General features: G+C 31.7%; 1 non-coding gene across 1 annotated transcript; it reads right to left on the reverse strand.

The window, feature by feature from the left end:
• Nucleotides 1–6,029: 6,029 nt before the first annotated feature.
• On the reverse strand, nucleotides 6,030–6,102 carry Trnaf-gaa. The gene has a single exon. It is a non-coding gene; the product is annotated as a tRNA-Phe (tRNA).
• Nucleotides 6,103–8,993: the final 2,891 nt, after the last annotated feature.

Raw genomic sequence — 8,993 nt, forward strand, 5'->3', positions numbered from 1 at the left:
GTACATTGATTGATTTTTTTTATTGAAACTGAAATTAAATGAAATTTTTGGAAAATAAATATTGGGATTTAATTTTAATTAGATTGTGAGAAGTTAGGATAAAGAAACGAATATGTCATCATTTGCAAGTTAGTGCTGGTTGCTTTAAATTATTAGGAAGGCAGTTCTCTGCCTTGAATTGATGAGAACTTGACTTGTGTACTGTAGTTACGTCAGATCTGAGAGGGCTATTGTTTCTCAAGTTGGATACGGCTGGGCCAATGAGAAAACGCCGCCGATGTCCATCAGAAGGGGTGGAAGGGGAACTATAAAAACTGCCAGCTCATAGTTTTAGGCTTCTTTTTGGTAATTATCGTGAATTTAGTTAATAACTTTTGTTAAAAACTTTGAATTTTGGAAATTTAGCAATTTATTAATATTTAATTTGAACTGTTTTATTGTGAACTTTTTTATTGTAAATTAATTGAACTTTAATAATTGTTTGAGAGAGTTGTATCGGAATTGCGAAGACTTGAAAGTTGAGGTACAACTAGTAGAAAGAGCAGTTTGATTTTTGAATTTTGAGTGAACTTAGAAGTAAATATTTTTATTTTAGTAATTTCAAGTGGTTTTTGATATTTATCTGAAAACTTTATTATTTTATTTCAGAAGAGAGCTCTGATTTTTGGTTTGATATATTTGACTGAACATATTTATTTCTTGCCAAAGGACATTTTTAATATTCCTAACGGTTTGTAAACTTTTTTGGAAAATAGAGAGTGATGAAACTCTAAAGCATTGAAATATTTAATTTGCCAATTTAAAATAAATCCGTTATTTTTATTTAGAACTGTGATTTTATTTTAGAAAAACCCGATAATATGTAATAGTTAAAAATTCTAGTAATCAATTTTACTGAATATTCACTCGGAGCTTACTAATAAAAAAATATTTTATATCGTCTTGGATGTCTCATTGATAATTTAAATATTAATATTGTGGAATATTAATATTTACGTTCCAAGTCGTCATTTCAGTTGAATGATAAATGTTTTTCAATGCTTCATATATATAGATTGCACGTGTTTGTGTAATGTATAATGATGTACATCCCACTTATTGCATTTTATCATAATTTTTTTCTCTATGGAAATGTTTTATCACTAAAAACTATTGATAAGAATAGTTACTATAAATAAGGATGTATGAATACATTTTTTTAAGTATATTCTAACTAATAAGAATATAATAAATAACTTAATTGTTTTGTGTAAGGGAAATACAAATTAAAAGAATTGGTTTCGAAGTAGCATTTTACAAAATGTGTTCAATAACGCATTCATATCACGCAGTTCCTGCAACAATTTCAACACTGCATGTTACTCTGCGAGTGAAGAAAGTAGCAAGGAAAAAGTAAGGTAAAGAGGGAGGTCCAGACAACTTATATTTTCCCGTAGTGGATAGAGACTAACGCCCCGTTTTGTTCCTTAAAAAGTTCTTGACCTGGTCTTCCGATCTTGAAATATTTTGAATATTTAAAAACATATTTGACAGAAACGGCTGAATACAAAATAATAGAATCGTAAGCGCTCTGTGGTGTAGTGGTAGCGCACTCATCCGGCAAGTGAGAGATCCGGGTTTGAGTCCCGACGGGGCAAGTACTCTTTGTGATTCAATGTTTATTATATATATATATATATATATATATATATATATATATATATATATATACATATTTATATAAACTTTGTAAAGTGGTTCTATGATGGCAATTGTAAAAACGGCTGCTTTTGTATTCAAAATAAACCTAATAAGTACACATTTTCAGTTCTTTCAGTCGCTCTTCCGAACATACGCACTGTAATGCTTAGAAACGTTAGTAGGCTACACTCTATCTGTAATCAAATGGCGAGTTCTATGAGGTCAATGAGATTATTAGGAATATAAATTTACTAAAACATTTAAAGAAAACCGTATCCTTTTTATTTTAAAGTTAATTAAAGTAAAACCTTTGATGTACCTCTAGGGTAGGCCTATAATGTTTTTAGTGCACGAAAGATGGCATATCTTCTCTCTTACTTGCTAAAATGAAGCCACTTTAAATGACGCCAAAGGATAGGTTTTAACTTTGACGATAAAATCCTGGGATTAATTAATCCTCGTACATTATTACATCATCAAAGGCTTGTGATAGTATTCCTGTTAACCTTACTTTTCTCAGGTATTGGATGTTACTTTAATATAACCAAGTAAAGTTAAACTTTGCAAACAATTTAAATTTACTCTATGTAAAAATATACCAAGAATTGGGTCTTTTAATTTTTAAAATTTAGTAGTTTAGCTTCCATATAATTCAATCTGATTTTAATTAGAAACGAGTAATAGATAAATGTTCAGACACTTTCGCCTCCATCAAAAATCGAATTAAGGTAAAGAAGAACTACTCAATCGCTATTAACTTCCAGAAGTTTTTAAAATAAACCAAACACACCGCAATAACTCTGTTAATTATTTTGGTGGTAAGTGTTTATCTTGACCTGAGCAATAATATTATTATATACCTTTACCAAGAGAGAGTTTCGGGACATTCTGTATAATTGGTTGATCCTTTACAGATCCTTATAAAGAAGCTGTTCTTTGTCTTGAAGAAGAGAAGAAGTTAAATAGATGTAGCAATCAAGACTATGAACGACTAGGGAAAATCATTTCGTGAGTGGTGTTGAGGTTTCTTGAGCTTAAGAGAGTATATGAGCTAAACTTACTTTTGTACATTCTGTTCCTCGTGCTGTTACAGATTAGGTATTTCCTGCAATAATTACTAAATATTTGGATAAAATGTAGTATAAGAGCTATGTATAAATACCTTTGTGTCAAATCTTAGTTAGTGCCTACTTTGTGGCATCATGATTGATAATGATATGGCACAGTAAACAGCATGATTATTTAAATCTTTTCGTTGTATACTATGACAAGTTCTACGGACTGTAAAAATTAAATGCCAACCAAAACTATGTAACTGCACTAATTTTTCTCAATTGTTCCATACAAGTGCTGTAGGGCAGTTTTTAGACACTTGATTTTTCAGTTTTTGTTGGGACTTGAGAGTAGGATTCGTGAAGAAAAGATGTCTTATCAGACTAAGTTAGAACCAAGAAGCCAACCTGGGGACCAACGGCTTAAAGGTGATTTCCGACCACCAACAACGGCCGGGTAGGCGGGTTGCTTGCAAGGACAGGGTCGCTCAGCGGTCACCCATCCAAGCAGCAGCCAACAGTAACTTCCGATAACCGTACCTGCTGCACTACGCCATTGACGTGGAAAAGAATGGAAGCTTTACCAAATACGCATCGGCTTTTTTATAACTTAAATTTATGCCTAGACATAACCGCCCAAGTTTGCTATGTACAGTTTTATTCCATTTTTAATAAACCATTTTTAATAAACGTCGAAAACAATCGTGTAGAATTCAGCATGAGTTTATATCTCAGTTCTTGACTCTAAAGGAACTGAAGAACTATCCTCAGGTGAAATTTGTTCATATCCTGTTCGCACTAAATTATTTAATTGCTATGTTGGCAGAAATGGGACAAGTATCAGAACAAGTTTCATTTTAGAGGACACCAATATATTTTACCTAGGCGCCTCCTGTACCTCATATTACAAATAACCACAACAACTTAAAATTGTAATGAATGATGGAATTTAAATTTGCGCAATCAATTCTTGTGGCATTTGGTTAATTTGTGTATACAGTACATTACTCAATATTTACCTTAAAAATTTACCTGAAACGTTTAAAAACAGAATTTCTCATTTTCCCTTCATTTTATATGATCTGACTGATTAATAAACGAATGTAAGATCAGTCAAAAAGAAGACAATGTGAAAAATAAAGTCCATTATAAATATTATTTACAAGCGTTTAAAATAGAGGCTGCTATGGCAAAACATGGCAAACGACCATAGTTGTGTTGTGCTTTAATGAGGCATCATGAATGTGTAGGAAATGTTCACCTACCGAAATTGTAGATACAACCAAATCCAAATGATAATAATTAGTTTATATGGATTTTTGTAATATTTAAAGGCATTATGCATACTCTTAATGTTTATTACTTACTCGTAATAAATTGTGGCTAAAACAAATTATGTTCGTGAATACAAAATATTCGTTATTGGGAAATAAAATATTGGAATTTCTCTTGACGTTTTGCAGTAATGTAAGATACAAGTACTTTACTTTACAGCTCTATGACGTCATACACAGTCATAGAATGTATGGTTTGATTTATTTTTATTATGTCAACCCATGATATCTTATTCGAATATTACATACACTCTCGAAAGTTTCATTGTAGGTTGACACAAACATTGGGACCCAAGCAGTCGTTTAGTAAAGCGCCGCTCTAAACTGGTCTTGTTACACCCGACTTTTTATCTTTCCACGTCGTTAACTTTAATGCTGCTTTGGAAAACATCAAGCCTCTTCTGGTAACTGAAGAGTGTTGTCTATTGTTTTGTACCATTCTGTGTTCTACTGTAATTTTAAATCTTTCACTCCAGTTAGTGGGATTTGACACTGACCCAGTGTTGCAATAAGCTGTATCTATTGTATACTGAAAACGTAGATCGCACTTAAGGTGTGATATTTTATTTGGTTTATACTGTTCTCGTCGTTAAGTTATTAATATAATAATCTGTAACAAAGGATAATAAGATTTTGGACATTTTCCATCGTTATATGTTACAAAAGGTATACGGGGTGGGGGGGGGGCGTATTGATACATAAAACAACATAACGTTGATTCAAATGACAGGACGCGGTGCTGAAGTATCGACCAACATTGATTTTCTTGTTAGTATCCCATTTTCGCCCGTGCTGGTGTGACGTTCATGTGCTCTTGAATTCTGGTACTCTGACTTGTGCTCGGGACATGAATCCTGTGCAGTGATAACACCTGGACTGGACTCAAAGCAACTTTGAGGTGTTTTGAACCCTTCTTTTCTTTTTTATGTTCTTTATTTTTGTTCGATTAATACAGTTCACCTGACGAAGGGAATAGATTCCAATACTAGAAATGTTGTGTGATACCTTTTGTAACATATGACGCTGGCAAATTTTAAAAATCCTCATCTTTTCAGACCTTCCAATAACGAACTTTACACAAAGGATCTGTAACAAATTCTTATATTTAACTGAACAAATTTTATATCTTATCTTACTATTGCATTCTTTGTTTAAGTATTTTATTGAAGATGAGTTGTAGAATTTTATACATTTGCTATCATTATATATAATAATATATTATTACCTCTGCCGTTGTATTTTCAGTGTGTATATTTAATTAAATGTAACGTTTAAGTTGTGAAATTCAAACTAATAATCTATAATCTTCTGACTATATTTTTATATGAAGTATTACCATCGTTTTACGGCGAGAATAGTTATATTCAAATACAAAAATTTAAAAAAAATCCACAGCTAATTTAAAATGTCATTCATATTTCAAAAGAAACGCATTTTAACTTAACCTGACAACCAAATTACGATCAGTTTATGTAGAGGTATATCATTATATAGTTTTATATTTTTGTTAAAAAAAAACTCCTCTTAACTAGATCACAGTCAATAAATACCTTTAGAAAACGAGAATGTACTTATTTATGGCTGTAAAACCGACTAATACTGTGAACCTCAACAGAATGTATTTTCCAGAGGGCAAGCCTTATTTTAAACAGAGCTCTAATTACTATAAACATATGTATACAGTAAATAACTTCGACGGCATTAATATGCTTAGTAAATTGCAAGACCATAATAATTATTATTAGTTTTTAACAATAAAAACAATTTTTCTTAGATAAAAAATATTTGATGAAAGTTAGGGAAGCATATTTACTCGAGGGGCTGGAAAAAAATAATTTTTGTCTGCCTGTCTGTCTGTCCGCACGATATAACACAAATGAAATGTCTCCGAGTTCGATGATGGTTTATGTATGGCACTATGGTATTTGGCTGATATATTTTACGATAGTAAACAAAAAGAAAATGCCGAAACCCGGGATCGAACCAGGGACCTTTAGATCTTCAGTCTAACGCTCTCCCAACTGAGCTATTTCGGCTGATTAAAGATGCTTACGGCATATACAGTGTATATATATGAACAAAAACAATAAATCTAAATTTGTATTACAGATATCGAAACTATTGCGTAGAAATCTAATAGTCTCTATCTTTTACTCAATCACGTAAATAATACTTGACCGATTGTATGGAAATTTTAAAAGGACATGCCCTTGGTTAACAGATAGGCCTATTTACAATTTATAAAGTTTCCTTCAGACTTCGCCCCTTTAGCATTGAAAACTTCTTTTTTGACTTCTTCAGCAGATAGTAAATGTCCTTTGTTAATTCAATGTTCTTTGTAAACATTGTATTGTGACAACACATCATATGTTTAGTTAATTTAAGAACAATTTTAAATGTCTTTACATTTACAGCTTGAAAAAATGAACTTAAGAAGAACTTAAAATAAAAATCACTTATGATTTTAATCTTTTCTGTTATCATTTTCTATATAAAGTTTAATTTAATAATATGAATTTTGTTTAATTTTTAGTATTTTCTTTCCATACTCGTACATATTTCCTTGGAAAACTCTAAATATTTTTCTTTAGAATAATATTTGGTATTCTTCTTTTACAAATTACTATTAACTAGTTTTTACTAGTATAGAAAGTTTCTTCCATTTACAAAATTATAAAATATAGATTAAAAAGGCATATAAATAAGTTTTGTTAACTTAACTGGTTTGTATGGTTTTTACGAGCCTGCCACAACAGTGGTTATACGAGTGTCACTCCTCACGGCTGAGAGAGGTTGTCGACCTTACACTTGCCGCAGGAATGTCTGTCATAAGTGAGATGTGACCTTTAGAGTACAACCTTGAAATAAATTTGAGCTTTACCCTGTACTTAAAATATTAAAAGCAAGCTATAATAAAGCTTTAATGCTGTGTCAATTTATCATTTTATGGAACATTTTAGAAAGATTTTAATGTTCCAATGATGTAAATTTTGTAATTTTTGTGTGTAAACATTATACGGCTTATGACGAAAGGATTGGGTGGAAAAGAAGCGCTATGAGCCCCATGTTCAGGACATTACCTCCCCTCAGGTCCCAACCTTAACACATTGGTTGCAACATACACCTTTAGAGCGCATTAGTTTCGTGCACTAGTCAAGATCACTCGTATACAGCCGCAGTTAAGTGAATAGTAATACAGTTGTGTGACTCAAGTTTGTTTTTATTTACAGTTTTATCATGAAATAGAATTAAACATTTCGTGTATTTTCAGTTTTAAAATATCTTACCTACAATATATTGCTTTAGGAATGGTATACATTTGCGTTGTTTACTTCCAATTGAAAGCCCCCGAGACGGTTTTGATGGATACAGCAGTGCGATGGACCAACGATAAAACGATGAAACGAAAGCAATATCAAAAGAATTGCATTGTTCACCAATAGGTTTCTCTCTACAGTAATGTGTTATTTTTGTATTAAAAAAAACTTATCCTGTAGAATATTTCAGAAATCATTAGTCTTAATTTAAATATGTTTATATAAATACCTTAAGCGGTTAAGTTAAAATATTTGTTAGATCTAAAATAACCAGATATTGTGCTGGAGTGCACAGTCACTGTAACGATTTCCTAGAGCAAGTAAGTAATACGATGGCTAGTTCAGGTTCCATTAATAACAAAGATAATTCTTAAAATTATTGTCCTCGTGTAAGAAAAACTCTCCCAGTCTCGTTGAATTGTTGAATATACATTTGTAAATCTAATAAAAACACAAAAGTTCAGTTATTATCATTACAAATTGGGTCTAGTTGAACATGCAAATTTAAAACGGTTTAACCGTGATTTAAACGGCTTTAAGGTTACTTATTTTCTAAATATGTAAATAAAAAATACTGTTAACAAAGCGATATTTGCCGCAAATGGCAGAAACACTAATTTTTAACCTAATCACTTTAACTTTTTGTTCACTTTGGTCCACCTTTTGTAAAAAACATGTATCTTGAAGAGATCTTATCTTTCTTCCACAAATATGAGGTGATGCCCCCCTCAAATAAATAGTGGATACGCCACTGTCTCCAGTGATGTAACATTATGTCACTTAAAATCAGATAAGACGTCGTTATCTGGCACCACTACACATAAAACTCTTAACTGCCCGCGGAAACGTTTGTTACAGATTTATTTGTTGCGACATATTTCTCACCACAACCCTGTTTGGCGTTATTGTCGCAACGTTTGTCTGTTTCAGAATGGATGTTGGGAAACTGAGAATTGTTCCATCGCCTCTAAAAACAATATTGGCGCTGGCTGCAAAGGCAGGCCGAAAAATAAAAGTTTTCCGCAAACATAACTTGACCATTACTTCATATTCAATGTAATGGCCCATCCGAGTTATTATTAATCATTATGGTATTTGATGTAAAATATGTTTACATTTATGGCCGTATATTTTTGTGACTTTTCTTCAATTCTTATCTCATATGACTTTTCAGTTTAAATTAGGATTAAAATTAAAATTTAAATATTGTAACATTTATTGGTTTTTTTATTTAGCACTTTGATAAAAATCGAAATAATATTCAACTTGAAATTATGAAAAATAACAATGAAATCTATTCACGCATATTATCTTGGAAAATAAACTAGTACCAATATGCATGTGATTAGCACGATGTCATGCCTTTGACAAAGGCGCAGGGGGGGGGGTGTTCGTATAAGATTTTGAACGGGGCGCTCTTAGGGAGGGGCACTGAATCTAAAGAAATATACAATATAATAGTGGATTTTACTTTAAAAGTACATTTATAGCGAGGTTTGATAGCGGATAATATTATTATTGTGTTTGTCCGTATCCGTTTGTGTGTATCCATGTTTGTTAGTTTTACAATTAGATATTAGTCTAAGTCTGGCATTATTCATTACCTGGTT

The sequence above is a fragment of the Homalodisca vitripennis genome, chromosome 6 (genome assembly GCF_021130785.1).
Source record: "Homalodisca vitripennis isolate AUS2020 chromosome 6, UT_GWSS_2.1, whole genome shotgun sequence".
Lineage (NCBI taxonomy): Eukaryota > Metazoa > Arthropoda > Insecta > Hemiptera > Cicadellidae > Homalodisca > Homalodisca vitripennis.